The sequence below is a fragment of the Lactuca saligna genome, chromosome 5, assembly GCF_052625555.1.
Source record: "Lactuca saligna cultivar CGN05327 chromosome 5, ASM5262555v1, whole genome shotgun sequence".
Classification (NCBI taxonomy): Eukaryota; Viridiplantae; Streptophyta; class Magnoliopsida; order Asterales; family Asteraceae; genus Lactuca; species Lactuca saligna.
Window position 1 is genome coordinate 175,392,520 of NC_136421.1, and position 22,088 is coordinate 175,414,607.

The following is a 22,088-nucleotide window of genomic DNA, read 5'->3' on the forward strand; positions in this document are numbered from 1 at the left end:
CACCAAGTTCATAACTTTATACCTCCAAGTAATGTCAAATGATCATGTGATTCTGGATCTAAGGTGCTTCACTCCTCCAAGATGGTCTCTACTTCCTTCGTTCTTCTTCAAAGGCACAAAACACACACACAATCACAAAAATGCTCATAAGGTAGATTAGGGTTTGCAAAAGCGTTTTGAGAGGATAGAGGCTGATGTAAGGAACCAAGTTTGAGAGTTAATGAAGAATAAATAGGGTCGAAATCCTAAATATTTGGGTTTGGGTCTTCTCCCCATACGCCCAACGTACGTGGCTCTGCCCTACAATTCCAAAAATGGGCATATTATCCCTTCCAGCTACAAATCTAACATTTGAAGGACCAAATGTAAAAAAATCTCAATATAAGGGTCAAAAGTGAAAGTAACTCAAAACAAAATGTTACAAACTTGCTCTCACGCAGGGGAATGGGAACCAAATCAATCGGATACTAGTTGTTGAATAACTCCAAAGTGTGTCCCCGGTGAACCCTAGATACTCACCGGACGGTCATCAGCAATCTCACCATCTAGTGAATAATTCAGCTCCCCCAGAATATCATCAAACCTCCTGCTAATTGCAAGAGGTACAATGGATCGGGTAGCTCCCGAATCGAATAAAACCAATATTGTATATCGTTCACAAGGAACGACCTTAAACCACAATACAGACATATAAGAATGATAAATAACATAAATAAAAACCTAAGGAGAAGATACATACTAGTGATCACATCGGGTTCTTTATGAGTCTCCTCGGCTGTAAGCTGAAATGCCCTGCTTCAAATAACGAGCGCCTCTGCCTTGCCCTGGCTGCCATCAATGATCCTTAGAGTCGCCAGAGCAGGTGCTAATATTGGTCCTCCTAATGCTAAACTTAGGCAGTTGGCCTTCTTGTGGACCTTCTTATTACAATGGTAGCAAATCAGGTCAGATACCTATGTGGTGGTAGTAGTTGTACAATCCCGAGCGAATTGCCTTGTCATGCCGCACTTGTAGCAGCCCGAACCACCCACCCTACATACTTCGTCATGCGCCTTTCCGCACTTTCCATAATGGCCCTAACTATGTTGGCCTTTCGATCTAGAATCGAAACCCTTGGGTTTCTTCGCCGAAACCCCAGTCGTCTGCCAGTGCTCTACCTTCCTCTTCCCTATATGATCCAAATTAATATTCCGTTCCTAAGCCATGGATATCATGTCATTCAGTTTTGGACAGGCGGAAAAACTAACAAACTCCCTGATATTTGATCTTAGCATGTCATGGTACAGGGTCTTCCTTATCTCCTCATCTGCAACATACTGGGGCACCAATAAAGCTCTCTCTTGGAACATGGCGGTGATCTCCGCCATGGTCTTAATTGTCTGTCACATATCCAGGAACTCCCTCGATAGTTGTTTCACCTCAACAACCAGTGAAAACTCAGCTCGAAATCAGGTCACAAAGTCCGACCAGGTCATGGCCTTAATGATTGGGGCTCCTTGAGCGTAGCCAACCTCCTCCCACCAATTTCGAGATTGCTCCCTCAGATAGCCTACATCGAACATTACCTTCGACCCTTAGGGACAGAAGCTAGTCATATGAGCACACTCAATATCTGCTATCCAACATCTGATAGTAATCGGGTCTTTCGCCCCAAAGAATTCTGGTTCCCCACATCCCCTAAATTCCTTGAAGTAGAGAGTTCAGGCTCTGTGCTGACTAGCGGCTAGATCGGCCCTAAAGATCCAAAGGTAATCCTCCATCAACTCGATGATACCCTTCTTGATCAACCCAAACATCACCAGGGTCACCTCAAGGATGCCTCTAGTAATCTTAGACGTGATGAACTCGCATAAACCCCTCATCAATTTGTTTGGTTCCTGTACCCAAACCAGATCCAAATCGTGAACCTCCTACCCCTCTTTATGTTGAAATGTTCCCCATGCCATGTTAGATAGGATATAAACCTTGGAAAAATTATTATTTTTCATGTATTTAGACAAACATAGATCCACGGTTTATTAGGGTTGCATGCACACTTAGGAAGTGTTAGATTGCTCAAAACCCAACAGTGGTATCAAAGCCTAGGCTTGTTTTCTTGTTATACCTGCAAAACTGCTTAAAAAATCGAAAGTGTTGCTGTTTGATCATCAGACTCGGCGAGTCCATCAAGGGACTCGGCGAGTCCATGCCTAAAAATTGATCAAAACGATCCAACTTGCTGAGTTGGTTCATGCACTCGACGAGTTGGACCCCCAGACAGCATATTTTCGAGGTTTTTGGCTAGAAATGGACTAGGAACATTACCCTAAGTTGTTTTTGAACTTATAAACTTGTTTTTAATGTGGTAATGTTCATGCTAATCCATTTTCAAAGATAATTGTCAATAGATTCATGTTTTGTATTAGTTTAAGGTTTAGACTAATTACATGACAAAGTTTGATTTGAATTATCTTGTTCTTATGAGTTGCTTAGATTAATAGAAAAGTTAATTGAAATAGTTGTTTTCAATCCATTTTGATCTAAGAGTTGGGTATAAAATGTGTTTGTGTAACTTGTCCTCAAGTTACATGAAGAGTCACATTAAAGACTCATAAAACTCATAAAAGTTGGTAATGGTTACAAAATGAAGAGTCTTGTGTCATTGAATTTTTTTATGACTCCATTACTTGTCCTCAAGTTATGGAAATTCAAGAGTCACTTCATTAATAAATAAATAAATAAATAAAGTGTAACCTTAATTAATTCCATATGTTATAAAAAATAAAGAAAAGTTAATTCTTTTATTAGTTTAAAGTCTTCCATAAGTTATGGAACTTGAAGAGTTTTTTGGATTAAAACTACTTTAAACACATAAGTTATGGAATTAATTAGTTTTGAATAGTTTCAAAACTTGCCCTCAAGTTTTGGAATTTGAAAAGTTTTCACTTATGAATACTTTAATTCCAAGTTAGCCCTTAGAATTCTAAAGAGTTAAAATTCAACACTTATACTATTTATAACATTAATGGTTAATTATTATATATGTATAAGAACAAGTCATTTTACCGTTAGTAGGCCTCATTCACGAAACCGGTCTATAAGGTGGGTATAAGGTTGTTGCCTACAAAATGGCGACTTAATGGGTGTCCACTTTCACCCACCGCTTGCTTGACTGGTGGAGGGTCATTAGCCGAACGGGTAGGACAATGACTTTAAATTCTCCCTTCATTAAAAGTATTAATGATAAATACTAAGTAACTAAAATCTTAATAATTCCCAATCTTAGTTACTTTAGGAAAAATGTGAATTCGGTGCTAGCCCATGGAATTCACACTTTGTACCTTACCAAGTCGTTGGTGGAGCGTGTGTGGTTAACCGGCACACTAACTTGGACTAGTAAGGACCACAAAGGGTGACTTAATGTTTGTCATAGATCAATGGAGCATGTGTGGTTAACCGGCACATTGATTAGGTGATAATATTAAGGGTACCAAGTGAATTGGTATGGTTATTCACACCTTGTTTTGTGATCCTCGGCATCCTGGTCACAAAATTTGAGAGGGCACACTCGAGATTGAAACATGCCATTGAAAAGTTCAATGAATCTCAAAAGATCTAGGAATTTCAAATCCAATTAAAACCTAATAAATTATTTTGTTTTTCATGGTGGAAATTGGTGAATCGTAATTCGCCTACTTTCAAATATTTTATAGCTTGGATTACGGCATACCTCTTCTAAGTTATAAAATAGTTTGTTGGGTCCTAGCCTTAATATTTCATATTGGGTGTCATATTAAGGACTTTAAATCAACTACCTTGAATATCTCCCAAAACATGTCTGGTTTAGACATTTATGATCTTCCCAAATCTCTTGAAGATGATGTTCCTCAACATCATGCTTCACTTCCTCCACTTCCTCCAATTATTCTCCCTCACCCACAAGTTCTTGAAAAGTTTAAAGTCACTCAATCCCTATTGGCAAGCATAGTCTATGTGTGCTCACATCTTGGAGATAAAGTCACATATTGACAAGCCGGGAGAGTTGGGTGTCAAAGTCTCGTGAAAGTTGGATGTTCAATCACTTTCTTAGTAACATAGTGAGTCTCTTAGGGACTACTATGAGACAAACTATGACATGACCCTTAATGATCTTATCTATTTGCTTTGTGCTGCGGAATCAGCAATGATTTGGAACACTAGTAAAGCAAATTTTGTTAGAAGATCAACTTCCCAAACCTTAAATGGACATTGGCAATGGTAGCATTGGATATCTAGAAAAGCATTTCTCTTCCCAATGGAAAGGGATCGGCTATAGTCAACTCGGTTGACCAAATGGTAAAGAGAAAGGCTAAGTCTGAGATAGTCTCATGTGCCGTTACCAAAGGGTCCATGTGTTTTGTTGCCAAAGGAAGGGACACTGATTGCGAAGCTGCCCTATTCACCTGAAAGGTCATAAGGTTACAATGTATGACAAAACAAATGAGAAGAATCAAATTAGGCAGAAAGATAAAAGTTTCTCAAATCTAAAAGGATGGGAGAGTGCTTTAGTATCATATTTAATGATCATCTTAATGATTATGAAACCATATCACAAATTCATACTCTAAGGACGTCTTAGTGCATTGTTATGGCTAAGAAGAGAGGTCATGAATTGTTGGATTGGTTAAAATCAAGAAGATGAGTCATACTTCGTTCCAAAACAATTCTTAGAGTCATACTCCAAGATTGTAATCTTGAGTGAGATAAAGTAAGGTTTAAAACACATATCAAATGTAGTGTAAAATGTTTCTACCCTTGTACATTTGAGATTGGTAAGTTGTGATGTCTTGGATGAGACAAAGACCAACTAAGACCAATTGTGTGAAGTGTTAGTCTTGATAAGAATCTGCACTATCTCTTGAATATTGTTTTTTCAAGAAAATGGTTCTTGACTGGGGAAACTTATATGTCAAGGGGACAGTGGGAGCCTTAAAGATCCTGAAAGAGTTTCAAGATTTAATCAAGAGTAAAACCTGTAATTTATCACTAGCACACGACTTAAGGTTTGCAACCTATCGTGTTGACATAACTCTTATTTATGTACCTACTTCAAATAAGTTGAATTTGCTTGTGAGTTATCAGAGTTCAACTTGGAAGCATTGGTGGGCCTTGTGCTACCAAGGTGACAAGAAACTAAGATTGAGCAAGTTTAATCCATATAAGGCTGAATTCGTCACTAACCTTCTCTTGTGATCATGGTTTTGACAAATTCACATATATAGGAATTCATACACTATAAAATCTAAGTGTCATAAGGTTTCTCTCCGATTCATGAAAATGATGGTGAGGAAACGCTTTCACTAAGTAGATTTTAAGTAGATAGCAATTGTGTTATTTTCATTTTCAAAAGTCGTTAGTGGAGCACGTGTGGTTAACCGGCACACTAACATGGACTTGTGAGAAATGGCAAATGCCTAAGCAATTGAGACTATGATTACTACATACCTTTTCATAGTTCTGAAAATTGTTTAGACACACATGTGAGCTATCTAAGAAAGGGTGTATGAATCTAAATTTCAGAAGTCCAGCAGATTTCTGGAAATATGTCAGAGCTAGTGGGAGCATAAGTGTTATGCTAATAATCATCATGTTAGTGGGAGCATGATAATTATGATAAGTATTGCAAGCTAGCAATGTTAATTATAGAAAACAAAAGGTTTCAATTGGGAAAATTTGTTTTGCTATAATTAAGGGAGAGGAAACTATACTTCATCTCAAATCTATAAGCTTAGATCATGAGGTTTTAATCATCTTTAGTCAAGGAAATATATATGAATTTTATGTCTGAATGGTTCAACTTGAAGAAATTCTATATATATTGCGTTTTCAAAATTCGATTATGATTACGGCATCCCTCTTCATAGTTAAATTTTGAAAACATGGAAAATAAAAAAATATTGTAGCAAAAGACTGGTCTAGTATCATGTCTTTATGTGCGACATCATGAGTCGTGTCCCATATGCTTCGGATATAGGATCGATTTCATGTGCTATAATATTCATCCTTTCTAAATTTTCTAAATGCTTAAGGCATTGAGAAGGGAAAAGTCTAGAAGTGGATATGACTAAAGTGATTAAGCAATTATCGAGGACAATCTGAGGTTCGCCAAAGATTGGTTGCTCAGGGAAATTTGGAAGTATAATGTAAGTTGTCGGAAAGGACCGTATTGACATGTTCTGAAAAGAAGTAACTCTTGTTCGGAAGTGACACTCAAATGGGACTATGGAAATGTCTCCATAGGTGGAAGTTATTCAATCTGTGTAACATTAGAAAAACTTAATGCAAGAAGGATGTTCAAAGCAATGTACTTTGAATATGAGACTTCGGTTCCATAGAAGTTGACCTTCTTTGGAATACTCTGTAATGACTGGTGACAAGGTTTTGGTGACTTTGTGAATAATCATTACAAGAGGAACATTGCATAAAAGTTTAAAATCTAAACAGTTTTTTGGTAAATGATAGGAATTGGGGATTCTCAAATTTACAATAAGGATTTGGGATTGTGAAATGAGTATCATTGGAATCATGTTCAATTGATCTACATCACAATGTAAGGATCATAGACAAACATAGTGTGCATACTTGGAGTATGGCATGACTATTGTTTAGAAAACAAAGTGTACATGCTAAGAGCATGGGATGACTGTTGTTTTTATTCAAGTCTTAAGTTGATTATTTGAAACATTGAATAATGTGTAATCAATATGGTGATAAATAAAAAGTGGTTTTATTTATGTTCAAAAGGGTTCTGAGACCATATTAGATTCAATTATTATTGTGTTTCACTTTGCATGTTTTGACTTCCAAAATAGCTAGGTTATTCTTTCTGAATGACTAAGTTATTTAAACACTCCACAGTCGTTCATATGTTGGAAGTAGGTATGAATCAAGACTACATGAATCGGGTTTGTAGATGGCTAAATGGGTTTATTCATGGAAGTGGTTGCTACAACATTCATGAGTGCTCATAAGTTATGAGTATTGGAATAAACCCACGCTCACTTGTATCACTTCATGGAATTTATCTCGAGTGATCGTGAGACGATAATATCATATAAATCTTCAAACCTAGAGATATGAGTTGTTACCTATGAGTTGGTTGTGCATTGATTGCACGTAAACGCATCAGTAACTTGATGTTATAAAATGTGCCTTTGTGTACAATTCAACAAGTAGTAGAACAAGCATATGAGTTGAAGTTTATCTGTTCCTTCTAGAAATAGAAGCGATATCTGGGCCCCTCGATGATTTTGTTGTGACCTATGTACCGGCCGGTCAGAACTGAATTAATGTGTTCGATTAAGTTCTTTGTCAAACAAATCGAAAATCGGGAAACAAACTGCTGGAATTTAAGTACGACGTTGTTCCATGTATTTGTCCGGCTGATATCATGAGAACAGAGGATTATATGATCCCTTATCTAATGGACAAGTCATTGACAAGATCAGAGTTCATCTACAAGGACAGAGTTCGACAGAAGCTTTTGAGAGCTACGATTGCCAGTTGGTTCCTGAAGTCATACGCAATAATAGTTTTAGTCTTATCCAAGTGGGAGACTGTTGGATTAATGTCTAAGTCCATAACTATAATTGGTATGACTTGACCCGACCCGGCATGGTCCATTTGGGTTGCATACCATCATGCACTTGGATAGACTATAATGAGAGAAATAAGACACTTAATTAATAATAAGAATAATAAGATTATTTAATTAGTATTGATCAAGAATTAATCTAGGATTAATTAAGTGATCAAAAGAAGACTAATTAAATATATGGGTTGATTGTGTAAGTCATCCATACTTATATAGTGGGCTAATGCTCCATGGATAATCAAGTTGGGCTAAAACCCATAGGATGGTCCATGGATGCTCCATGGTGTATTTGAACCCATGGATCCAAGGAAATGGAAAGCCATGACAATTAATAATTTACCCTAATTGTAACACTATATAAAGATCTTATTCTTGACAAAAATTGACCACTAGTGAGAGTAACAAAGGGCTAGCCGATTTCATGAAGTGTAGAACTCTCTCAAGTTATTCTAAGTGTTTTGATGATTGTGATTCCATTTGAGGCTTCCACACTATTGGGGCTAGGCACTCAAGCTTCATGAAGACCTTCTACATCAAAGAGGTATGTATTCTATCTTGTTACAGTCATTGTATTGTATGCTAGATTAGGATAATACCTTGGATGTTCTTATTTGCATGTATAATAGAGAAAACATAGATCCAAGGTATTTAGGGTTTCATGTACACTTAGGAGTGTTAGAATGCTCAAAACCCAACAGTGTCATCATCATGTTGAAACATAACACATAAACAATTAGTATACACACGAAGAGGTTTATAATCTCAAAATTTATTGAATTCATCATGGACGTCCTTGTCTTCGGTATAGATCTTGTGCTTCCAGTAGTACGTGCTCAATACTAGATTCCACACTTATCTACACCCTCCCCAAGGACTGTCTCAAATCGTCCAAACAACTTCCTTTCTATCTAGTAATCCTCTCTTATTATAAAGCGCTCTATGTGACAAGACATATCCCAGGAACTCTTTAGGGATCCTTTCCTCATCACTCTCCACTATCAACTGCAGAAGGAACTCCCTCTACTAACATCTAACTACCACACGATTACATTTACATATTATTGGTACTAGATAATCTTCAAGTGAAAGGTCTTAAACTACGACGGTTGGACTCGGACAAGAGTGGTGCAATAGAGTTAAACCTAACTCTCTAAAATGATCTCATATCGACAATATGTGACTAGGCATATTCTTCCACTAGTTAGTTGATATTACTGAGAATTCCTTAAAGCACAAAGCACACAACATTCGAGCATTAAGCAATTTGAATTAGAACATAACCTAAACAGTCCATCCTATCAGATAGCTGATCTCATACTAGCATGCTAATCTATAGCTCATGCAATAGGAACACAAAGACATCTCTTCTAGCAATCTATCATGTAATTATTGAGCAGATCCTTAACCCTAATCTAGCATGCGATTTTCATATCACGATGTAAAACATATAACATGTATGGGTATTTTAGGAGTTACTTGATCTCCTCTTATTACAAGCATCACGCCCCTTTCTTTTATTAGAAATCCCTTAATAAAATGTTTGACTTTGAGTTAGAAACACCCGAGTGTATACCCGAATCCCTCAAACCAAGGCTCTAATATCCCAAAATTTCAGACAAAATTTTGTTTTTAAATCATTCTCAAACATCCAATAATCATATCAAATCAACCAAAAATATATCATAGTCAAAATATCATCAAAGTACAAAATCCCAAAATCATATAATGCGGAAACATGGGGGGATGCGACACGATCATGTTAGTCCCTTCCTTTTCGAGCTGGATGTACCTGAAACATAATCTGAGAATCATAAGCACAAAACTTACTGAGTTCCCTATAAATACCTCATATCATACATACACAATAGGCAAAACATAACTTGGTCTATTTCACCCCCTTTGGTCCCTTTCAATCGGTATCGGGTATATTTCACCCGCTTTGGTCTCTTTCGACGGATATTAGGTTTATTTCACCCCTTCAGTCTCTTTCAACCGATACTGGGTATATTTTACCCCTTCGGTCTCTTTCACCCGGTATCTGTAATGCCCAGGTTTAGGGGCTAAGCATATTTAAGTGATTTAATAGTCTAGATCAACTATTGTAACTCTTTTTGAAGTAATAAAGATGAATTACTTGAGTATTATATGAAGTGTGTGTATATATGTGCTTATTACTTATTTATAAACTTATAATAAATAAAGAATAAAAATAAGCATCAAAATTAAAGTTTTAGATAAGCCCTATATCTTTACATAAACTTGTAGTAGTCGACACAAGGATTTCGGGGATATAAAGAACGCCAAAATCCGAGTTATAACGGAGAAGTTATGACTCGTCGAAGTTTCGCGACGGAACCGGAACGATACTGGGAAGCGTAAATAGTGAATCTACAATAGAACAACTTTTAGACTTAGCGATCTAACTAAAAGTCATAGAATATATTAAACCGAGAGTATCCATAAAAAGAACGCCCAAATCTGACTTCGTATGAGGAAGTTATGGTTTTCGAAGTTATAGCTTAGCTGTGTACAACCCAAAGTTCGAATATTAGATCGACCGGTTTTTAGCCGACACAACCTAAATGAGAATCGAAGATCTCGTTAGTAGTAGCATAATGATAAAAAGACAGATGAAAATGGACGTCGAATGAAGAAGTTATGGATTTTTAACGGACCAATCCTGTCTCGTCCAGTTAATAATATAACTTTTAAAATAAATTCAAAATTAGCTGACGGAGTCTAAAAGAAAGTTGTAGAGTACTTTCCCGCCTACGCGTGGATATAAAGAACATCAAAAATAGAGTTCGTATGAGGAAGATACAAATTTTTGAAGTGGGAACTCGAAAATGCGAAACCTGGTGCGAAGTTGATGATGTGGTCGATTTCCAGCCGTCGATGATGATCTAGCCTCACTTCAGATTGCGACGCGTCACCCTTCGCTACACCCTGCGTCTGAGGCCAGGTATGCCCAACATACCTCGGTTCTTATCCGTTCTGAGTGCAAGACGGCTAGAGGCTCGCTGGCAGTCTTATCTAAGGCTACCCCCTGCGTAGACCTACTAAACACCATGCGTCCGAACTACGCGCAACGTAGTCCGAGGAGCTGCACCCTATCAATAGGTGCGAATTGTTCCAAGTTTTCCACACCAAATCTCTTTCTCTCTCTAGGGTTTCTAAACCCCCCCCCCCTAAAGTCTAGGTTAACCCCCTAGCACCCGAAGGAAGCCCGAGGCTCCTGAAGTCCCAAGAAAAAGGGTCTTTTGGTTCAGAAACGCTACTATAAGCGAAGTCCGGTTTTCTATAAAACCCACTGTAAGTAAGCTACGCGTACGCTATTTTTAATATAACTTTTATTTAACTATAGTAACGTTATTAGGAACTTATAATAAGTACTTTGGCTATTATTATGGGTTATATAAGTATTGTTTAATTCTTCTATAATAGTAATAATAACTAGACTATTAATTAGTCTCGGTGAATGATATACTAAACACTAGTGGTAATGATACTAGGTTTTGATGAAGGAAATTGTTTCAAGAGTAACAAAGCGCTGTCTAAGTTCGGAATCACCACCTTGACAGGTGAGTACATAGTTACTTTCATCTTACACATAGATATGAAGTATTATATATAAATTACATGCTAAGTGTGCATATTATCTGAATACTTGTTGTCTATGCTGGATGAGTGATTTTCTACATGTTTTAAATGATTTAAATTGTATATGTATTTTATATCTAGAAAAATGTTCGGGTAAAACATGGGTAGATGTGCTAAGACGATGTGTGATAAAAAGATGAGAGGTCTCGATGTTGTTGTTGATGATTCTGTCATCTAGCGGAGTATGGATGACGACCACAGACTCTTCTAGACAGTCCAGTGGAATGCTAACGATGTGTTCACCGGTGTACTCCATCCCCCACATGGTTTCCTTAAGGAAATTTATTACTGAGGAATCCCCTTAGCATTAGTGTCCATCCCGATGATTGATCCTTAGTCTAGGTCCCTTATGATAGGTGTTTTAGGGACGTAATGTGAGGATAACAGGAACGGGTAATCAGGTTATTGTTGGTTGATGAAATTAATAAACTTATTTATTGTAAGTTGAAAACCTTATGTGCTCACCAGGCTCTTAAGCCTGACCCACTCAGTTTCATGTATTACAGGTAGTGGCGCTCTAGCATAGATGTGATGTTTTGGATGAGGGATTACGGATATAAGCCTGTAGATATGAAATAATGTAGTAAGGCTTATATTGTACTATTTATGCTTTTGATCTGTATTGAACATGACATCCCGAGTCTTTTTAATGAAATACATTTCTATGGAAATGCTTTGATAAATCTTCATCATATTTTATTTTCAGAACAAATTCCGCAACACTTTTATGAAAAATGTTACTCTGATTTTCAAAAAAGCATAAACAAAATCAGTATTTTCTAGTCATGAAAATGGGGATGTCACAGTATTGAGTCGAATTCACCTCTACATCTACTGTATAATCATAACAGCAAGAGTCACAGAGACAACAAGCATATACAGACATAGCAGGAAATTGTGACAAAGACAACTATCATCCTATAAACATAATTCAGTGGTTTAGCATTGGTCTCTTCGACCCACGAGTATACTGAATAGATGCACCTTAGTCTGAAGATAAAGAAATCACACTCGGGCTGCTCAATCGAAAATCCCCACACTCACTCACAAATAATATAACCCTAATTAGCAATTAGGTCATTAACCCAGATTGAGAGTCCAAATTCTAAATCCCGACTCCTAATGAAAAAGGCTAATTTACCCTTCTCTTATTAGGCTTAACATATCATGCTCCTAACCCAAACTAGCTCAAAGCCCAAAAGACACTCAAGGCCCAATATGGTCCCAAATGAATAAAGGCCCAAATCAGAAAGGCATGTGGCCCAACAAGGGCCCAAAACCCTAAAGTCTAAGGTAGCCCAACAACAAAATCCCAAAATGGGTATTCTAAGAGAGTACGCCTGGCGTACTCTTTCCTACACCCTGCATTATATTGATTCACAAAGGGAAGGTTAATGGGCCAAGATGCAGTACGTGCAACGTACCTAGATTTATGTCCGACGTACGCATCAATGACCAAAACTTTCTATTAAGGTTTTAATGCTTTAAGATCCAACGTCCAACTTCAGATCTAAGTCCAATAAAATGTATTAAGCCATAAAGTTGCAATCTTATGCTTTTGCATGGATTAATAAGTTACAAAACCCAACTTAAACACTTTATCCACATGGAATGAACTCCAACGTTTGCATGGTTCATCAAAACCCATCAAGATGACATTTTTATGCACTAACAACATCAGAAATGTTAGGATCTAACATTCTAAGCTCCTAGAGTAGATCATACTCACAAGGATGACTCAAAGAACTATAATATGCTCAAAACAATCCCTAGACTAGATTTAGCACATAGAGTCGTCAAGATATAACTTTATACCTCCAATAAGCTGGAAATTGTGAATAACCTCTAAATCTACAAGCTTTCACTTGATCAATGCTCCTCTACAAGGCTTCTTCTTAAAAGTGCACCATATACACACCAAAACACACACGAGGGTCAATCTCTTGATAAATGGGTTAGGGTTTCAAGATATAGCTCAAAACAGGCAATGAAGGCTAATAAGGGGAAGGATTGGAGGATATAGTATGTTTAAATAAGGTGCAAACCCTAAAATTTAGGGTTTTCCCCTGACGGACGTATGCCCTGCATACAACTGGTACGCACAGCGTACCAGGTGGCTAACCCCGTATCATGCATTTTTCGAAGTATGGTTGGCGTAGTTTATGTACCCCCAGCATACTAGGTATTAAGTCAAAATAAAAAGGGAAAATAAATAGCTAAGAATTTACCTTGACATAATGGGCATTACATCACTCAAAGATAGATCTCATATCAGGATATCATCAATCAGGGTGCAAGAAGATGATGCTCCAAAAATGGAATTTACAACTCGGTATGGTCATTACAAGATCCTAGCTATTCCTTTCGGATTAATCAACGCCTCAGCAGTGTTCATGGATCTCATGAATCGTGTTTGCAAGCCCTACTTCGATAAATTTGTGATACTATTTATCAATGACATATTGATATAATCATGTACCAAGGAAGAACATGGTAAACACTTGGAAATAATCTTGGAACTACTTAGAAAAAAAAAAGTTGTACGCCAAATTCTCTAAATGCATGTTTTGAATTAGAGAGTACAATTTTTAGGGCATCTTGTTACTAACAAAGGAATCAATGTTGAACCCTCCAATATTGAGGCAATCAGGAATTGGGAGGCACCAAAGACGCCAACAGAAGTGCGCCAATTCTTAAGTCTTGTTGGATATTATCAGAGATTCATAGATAATTTCTCCAAAATAGCCAAGCCGCTCATAGTATTGACAAAAAAGACATGAAGTTCAACTGGGAAGACAAAAAAAGAAGCTTCCTTTCGAAAACTAAATATATGTTTTGTAGCGCACCAATCATATCCCTTCCGGAAGGAACATAAGACTTCGTTGTATATTGCGATGTATCACATCAAGGATTGGGGTGTGTATTGATGCAAAGATATAAGGTTATTTCTTGCTAATCCTGACAACTTAATGTCCACGAGAATAACTATAGTAACTATGACCTTGAGTTGGGAGTTGTAGTTTTTTCCTCGAAAATCTAGAGACACTATTTGTATGGTACGAAGTATACCATCTTCACTGATCAAAAGACTCTCCAACACATCTTCAACCAAAAAGAGATTAAAATGATGTAACGTAGTAGCAGATACCGTGAGCCGAAAAGAATGTGTCAAACCCGACTGAGTATGAACAATAACCATGACTATTCATTCCAACCTTACCATGCAGATTTGAGAAGCTCAACTTGAGGCTCTGCAAGAAGAGAACATCAAAAGAGAAGATTTGTAGGGAATGGAGAATCAAATTAAGCTAAGGGATGACAGAACATAACACTTTATAAAATGAGTTTGGAAGCCTAAGTTCAGTGATATCAATAGCTTAGTCATGGATGAAGCTCACAAATCCAGGTATTATGTGCGTCCAGGCTCTGACAAAATGTACATATATTTGAAAAAGCTATATTTGTGTCCAAACATGAAAGTTGGGATTACCACTTATGCGGGCAAATTCCTGACCTATTCTAAAGTCAATGCAGAACATTATAATCCCTTAGCTTTATTCCAAGAACTAAAAATACCTGAGTGCAAGTGGGGGAAGATCTCGATGGACTTTATTATGAACCTACCCAAGACGTCAAGTGGTTTTGACACTATTTGGGTAGTAATTGACAGGCTAACTAAGTCTTCCCACTTCATGCCAATCAAAGGGGCAAGCAAAATGGAAAAACTAACCAAAAACTATATCAATGAAATCCTCAAGTTACATGGGGTGCCATTTCTATCGCATTTGACAGAGATAGTAGATTCATCTCATGATTTTAACAATCACTATAGAAATCATTGGGAGCACGACTCGATATGAGCGCAACTTACCATCCATAAATTGATGGTCAAAGCAAAATGAGCATCAAAACTTTAGAAGATATGCTCCGAGCTTGTGTGATGGGATTTGGAAATATGTGGGATACTCATTTACCATTAATTGATTTTTCCTACATCAATAATTATCACACCAACATTATGGCCGCACTGTTTAAGGCTCTTTATGGATGGAAATGTCGTTACCGTTATGTTGGGAAGAGGTTGGACATACGCAACTAGACAGGAAACATAAATGTGATACAGTGTGTATTAGGCCAAAAATAATCCATGAAACTACTAAAAAGATTGTGCAAATCAAGGACCGAATTAAGGCTGCACGTGATCGTCAAAAGAGTTATGATGACGTGAGATGTAAGCCTGTGTAATTCTAAGTTGGAGATAGAGTAATGTTAAAAGCCTCCCCTCCGAAGGGAATAACTTGATTTGGGACACAGGGTAAGTTAAACCCGTGATACATGGGACCATTTGATTCTTGAAAGGATTGGTCCTGTTTCATATTCACTTAAGCTGCCTGAATAGATAAATAATGTGATTGATCTTTTTCAAGTTAACACTAAGCTCAAATGCATAATCGAACTTATCGAAATCATAGACTGTGAAATAAAGAAACTCAAACAAAACCGTATCCTTATAGTGAAACTCCGATAGAACTCTAAACGATGACCAGAGTTTACTTAGGTACAAGAGGATCAAATGAAGAGCAAGTACCCCCAACTATTCAGCAATATCTCGTCCATGGACCAAGTTTTAGGACGAAATCCTTTCAACAGTGGAGAATGTGACAATAGTCAAATTAAGTTCACGATCGTCACTCGCGAAAGCAACAAACATAAAATGTAATAGACTTGATTTGTCATATTAAACAATTTTTGATGAAAATACGATTTTTAAACCTCAATATGTAAAAAAAATTAGTGGAATCGACCAATTGTGAAAAATATAGAGACATAAATCTTGTATTATTTTGTATAAATAATAAGATAATCCGAAAGTACATGTCAACATGATTTCGGAAATATAAAGAACATCTAAATCTGACTTCGTATGAAGAAGTTGTAATTTTTCGAAGTTTCGAGTTACTTAAACTATAAAATAAATATGAAACAGTCGAAATAAAGAACATCGAGAACATGGTTCGTCTGAGGAAGTTATGAATTTCATAAAGCCTTTTACAGTGTATTTCACATAGACTATTAAATAAAATTGAATGTGAATTATCTGACGAAGTCTAAATGAAAGTTGTAGCACTTATCAATACGAAATCGGAGAAATAAAGAACGTCGAATACGGAGCTCATATGCTAAAAATATGATGTTTCAAAGATTTCAAAAAATACTCTGTTAATGATGATGTGGCGGCCCGAGAGCACACCACACAACAAGCAACGAAGGTGTCACCTCTTAACCAACTCACACACGTGGCTCGCTAAGTGAGAAACATGTAGCACAATACGGTAATCAACTCGATGATGTGGCAGAAGGAGCGAGTGACACTTGGCAGACTCGGGAGATTCAAATCACCAACGAACTCTCAGTCACTTTTCCGATAGAAACTATCACCAAATAAAGCACGCTACAAGTGTGAGTTTACAAACCCGCTTTTAACCTTTTTAATAATCTCGGAGGAGAATACGAGTGAATTACTTATGTTATTTTTAAACGCTCGAATAATAGTTAAAAGTTTATATAATTGTAAGTTTTTGTTATATATTAGCATATTAACCCATATACATTCGTTTTAAACCATATATGCTCATTATATATTTGATGTTTTTTTATAAAAACAACAAATATAGTTTTTATTATCATTATAAACAATAAAGAGTATTTTAAATTTTATAATTGTAACCATTAGATAGTTGATTTATCGTTAAATAAAAATGATAAATATACAACTATGTAGGTTTGTTCGTATATATGATATTGTTGGTTTTATGTTGGTTAAAACTTAGTATTGCTCTATATACATAAGTTATTTTGCCCGATTCAAGATAAAATTATACACATGGTCTAGTAACTTAAGGTTTTATACACACATTCATTCACCGTTAGAAACATTAAATCTCGAAAACTCTACATGAGATATTCAATTCATCAACTAAGAATAAAAACTTTGCAAAGTCCTGTGCCTTGTAACCGCTAATCCCGTGTAAGCGAGGAAGTTATGTATAGATCTATACGGGTTGACACCCTACCTGACATTGCGAGCTACAACCCCTTGTTTGATGATTCGAGAGGAAACATCGACGGTGTCAATGACAGAAGAGTAGAGTAACTGGAGAAAACCAATCATGGAATATTTATTAGAAGTGAAACTAACACGAGATAACAAGCAAGCCAGGAAGTTGTGAATAAAAGCACCATATTTTGTGATATTATCGGGTGATGAATTGTACTTTTGTTTTATAATTTCTCACGTCAATGAAGAGTCCAGAGGATTGGATTTGGTGCACCCCTTTATAGCACCAAGCAAATGTCTGAATGTCATATAACATCAATAATAGTCTCGTGTAGCGTCAATTACACTCTAAGACATTATCTTTTTTTGATATACAAGTATCAAAGTTATGTACAAGTATCACAAACACTTATACCCGAAGTGGCTGAACTGTTATATGTATTAAACTTATATAATAAGTAAACAGTTATACTTACCACACATGCACAATACAATAAAACTAATTATAAGTTAGGTAGGTACTTCTAAACTATATTTTATACTTTTTGGGTTAGAAAAGTACTATTTTATATAAATACAAAATACTTATATATTTATATATATAGTTTTTGGTTATAAAAAGTTTTTTTTATAAGCTGACGAAGCAATTGTTGATGATTTAATATCATCAATATTATTTAAGTTTAATAGGATTAAATTTGTTGACCAAAAGTGATCTTGATGAATATTGAACAAGTTAGGATGGTGTAGAAGTGCACACTTGTTCAAGTTTTTCAAGATTCAAATTACATTCTTATTTGGGGGCGAAGCCCTTAAATAAATGGGGGTCCGAGGGCAACGCCACTCGGAACGGGGTCTAAGGGGGGGTCGACCCTTATCCAAATACCCATTTTTATGTTAGTTTTAATGTTTATGACAGTTTGAAACTATCATATGAGAATTTTTAGACAGAGATCATAAATCCGTTTTGGGTCATTTTTCTGGTACATCTTGAAGAACTTTTTCATAGACATTCTCTGATTTCATATCTCTGAATTTCATCCAATTGACTGTTCGATTTGCACCATCGAAATACTTCAATTTGATAGTGAATCACGACTTTTAGAGAATCCAAACAATCTGTTCATCCCCTATTTCTAATAACAACTATACACTATATAAACATACTTTTGTTATATATGCACATAGAGTTCAAACTTGTCAGCTCACCAACTTAATGTTGATGTATTTTCAAAACGTATGTATTATCAGGGACATGAATAGTTGGAAATACACACAAAAAGTTACTTTTGAGGATCTTTGTTATCAATCATAGTCATATCATTTGTGTGTTCGCCGCCTAATTGTTATGACATATTTTGATTTTGATGTAAGGTTACGATATACTCGTGAAACAATATAAATATAAAAGTTTCTATTTTAATAATAGAAGTATGTATTTTGTTATCTTGTTCTTTTTGTAGTGTTCGATGTATATTCAATAACTGTGATCCAAAGACGAAGTCGCATAGCCTGATGTATCCACCGCCGACCGAGGGTTTGACACATCACATGGCACGTTGAAGGAAAAGTCAAGAATTATCAAGAAAGCATAAGAGAATGCTACGAGTAATAATGTCATGTGTGACATGTATAGGGTCGCTTTGGAAAAATTATAAATAAAACCTCTCCATCGATTTTTATGGTGTGCAACCATATACAACAAGTCAGAGACGGATTTGAGTGAATCGAACTTTGGTAATAGGGATGAGATTTAAAACCGGAAAATCGAATGGAACCAGAATCGAACCGAAACCAAAGCTGTTAGAACCATAATATATAGAAGTGGTTCTGGTTCCGGGATTAAAAATTGGCTTTATCCAAGTTCTTGGTAATCCAAGTTTGGGTCCATCGGGTCCGGGCAAACCAGGTCTATGAACCAAAACCGGTGTTAGGAACCGGAATCACTTTTAGGGGTCGGAACCAGTTTCTGTGAAACGTTTAAAACATGCATATCTCATTCGATTCGGTTCGGATTGACATATGGTTTTTCTAACATGTAGTTTAGAGTTTTTACATGATTTTAAACCATAAATTTGTCATTTTTCATTTTATATTCATTGACTTACAATCCCCAAATTCGAGATATGAAAGCTGGAAGTTTTTAGTTTTTCAGCTTTTTTGTATTCTATGAAAGTTTTAAAACATACATACCTAATTCATTTGAAGTCGAATTGACATGCGGTTTTTTCCAACCTTTAGTTTAGAGTTTGTACATGATTTTAGACTATAATATTATCAATTTATATTTAATGTTCAATGACTTACAGTCCTCCGAAGTCGGGATATCAAAGTTGAAAATTTTCAACTTTTCAACTATTTGTTTTCGTACTTTGATTTCTATGAAAACATTAACAAATGCATATCTCATTTGTTTACAGTTGGATTGACATGCAGCTTTTTTCATACCATAGTTTAGAATTTATGCATGATTTTAGACTACTTTTTGTTAATTTTGGTTTCATATTCAATGACTTATAGCCCCCCGAAGTCGAGATCTCTATATGAAAATTTTCAAAGTTCATGTAACATCCATAAAATTCGAGCCAATTTAAAACCTTTTAATTCATATAAAACTATTCATTTAATACAATTTGTTTTCAAAATAGTTTAAACATCAGAGTTGTCATAGAAACATAAAAAAATCATGAGGAGCTATACGATCATGCCTTCGCCTTACCGTGATCCCCTGATGTACCTAAAACAATAAACTGAAACTATAAGCCCAAGGCTTAGCGAGTCCCCCAAAATATCAACCTCATATGCCCATAATCATATCGTATCAACAAATATAGAACAACCATGCATCTCGAGTCTACAGTGTGGCTGGTCCGCCCGCATCAGGCCTTCAGTCCACTTGGTCCACTCCCTGAGTCTACAGTATGACTGGACCGCCCGCACCGAGCCTTCAGTCTGTCTGGTCCACTCTCCGAGCCTCGGCACGTATGGACCGCCCTCTCGGGCCTTCAGCCTATCCGGACCGCTCGATGGGCCTTCGGCCTGACTATGTGCTCTTCCGGGTCTCCAGTCTATCCGGTCCACCCTGGGTATGTTAGCCTACAACACAAAGCAGGACCCGCCTCAACCCAACCCCAAACAAACAACCATGTGCACATATAAGGAAATAATCACATAATAGTCCATAGACAAACAAACCGATCTACTAGCTCATATAACATAGCAACCTCCTAACCAGGATACTGACCTAACCGGTCATTAACAATATACCATCCTAACTACCAGGATACAAATCTAACAGATCGATAAGCATATCAAACAAAACTAGTATACAATCCGAGAAAGGACCGACCTTGGTGCCTTAGACCCTGTTGATATAGTGAGGATAACTCTCCTCAAAATGTCGATCTGAACCGAAGAAGCAGATTCTCGAACCACCATCTCACCGACAATCCCGAACTATCCAAAACAACGAATAACAAGTCAATAAATGGGAATATAAAATTTTGACCAAGAATCCCTTATAACAATAGCCCAATTTGCCTTCCCTCTAATTTGGGCCATGGCCCAATACCAAACTCATGATCCATAAGTCCATATAATAAGGCCCATCGTTGGCCCAACTTTCCAAATTGGGCCTACTACCTAATTGGGCCTAAATCCAAGATACATTACCAAGACTTGGCGAAAAACACCATATCCATAATGTCCAGCCAAGGCCCAAGTCCAGCTAGCCCATGAACAATCCAAAACTCAAAGCCCAAAGTCAAAAGCCCAACAGAGGACGTATGCTGGGCGTACTTCTCTGGTACACGGGGCGTACCTCGACTCATGTTGATTGGAAATGGGGTCGTTGACCCTGTACGTTGGGCGTACAGCTTCCTACACGGGGCGTACGCAACTAGACAAAAACCTTCATAAGTGCTTAATGGTTTAAGCACTTAAGCCCAAACTTTAGATACATCGACCAAATCTGCCTAGGAGTCATAAAGTCTCGAACTTTATCACTTTCGACATTCAAAATGTTCTTAATCCAAGTTCTTAATCCATTAAGACCTTTCTACTACTTGCATGGGACCTCATAAGCCATTGGGACCTCATTTTTAACACTCAACACCCCTCAAAGAGTCTAGAATGACATATTATTTCGTCCAAAACACAACATATATCATCTTGGAACTTTGGAACAAGAAATGATTCCAAAAATGCTAGAATGGCTAGATCTATGTTATACAAACATAAAGATTGAAGCTTTTTGCCTTCTCGAGCTTCTAGGTTACAACACAACTTTAGATCTACAAGCCAAACTTCTTCTCCAACTCCTTGATGTAATGAATTCCACATTCAAGAGCTCAAAATACCCACCAACACACTCTCTCTCACAAGGACTAGGGTTTTGGAACGTTTTCTGAAAGATGGAGGCTGAGAGTGATAAGAGGGAATGGTCCATAAGGATGTTTATATAGCCCCCAACTCCAATTATTAGGGTTTCCATCTTTATGAGTATGCTCAGCGTACACAAGATTACGCCCAATGTACCCTTATGTACATGCAACGTACTCCTCCCAGCCCCAAAAATTACAATTTAACCCTTAGGCTCTTCATGACTTTACTCTTCCATTCCTTGGGACTACAAATGACAAAACTTGGGATGTTACAGTTCAAACCACTAGGTAGTAAGTAATTACCAAAAAATGCCAGTTTTTTTGGGTTTTTTGGTTTCAAACCCACCTTATCCGGTTCCAACCTACCCACTTTGAT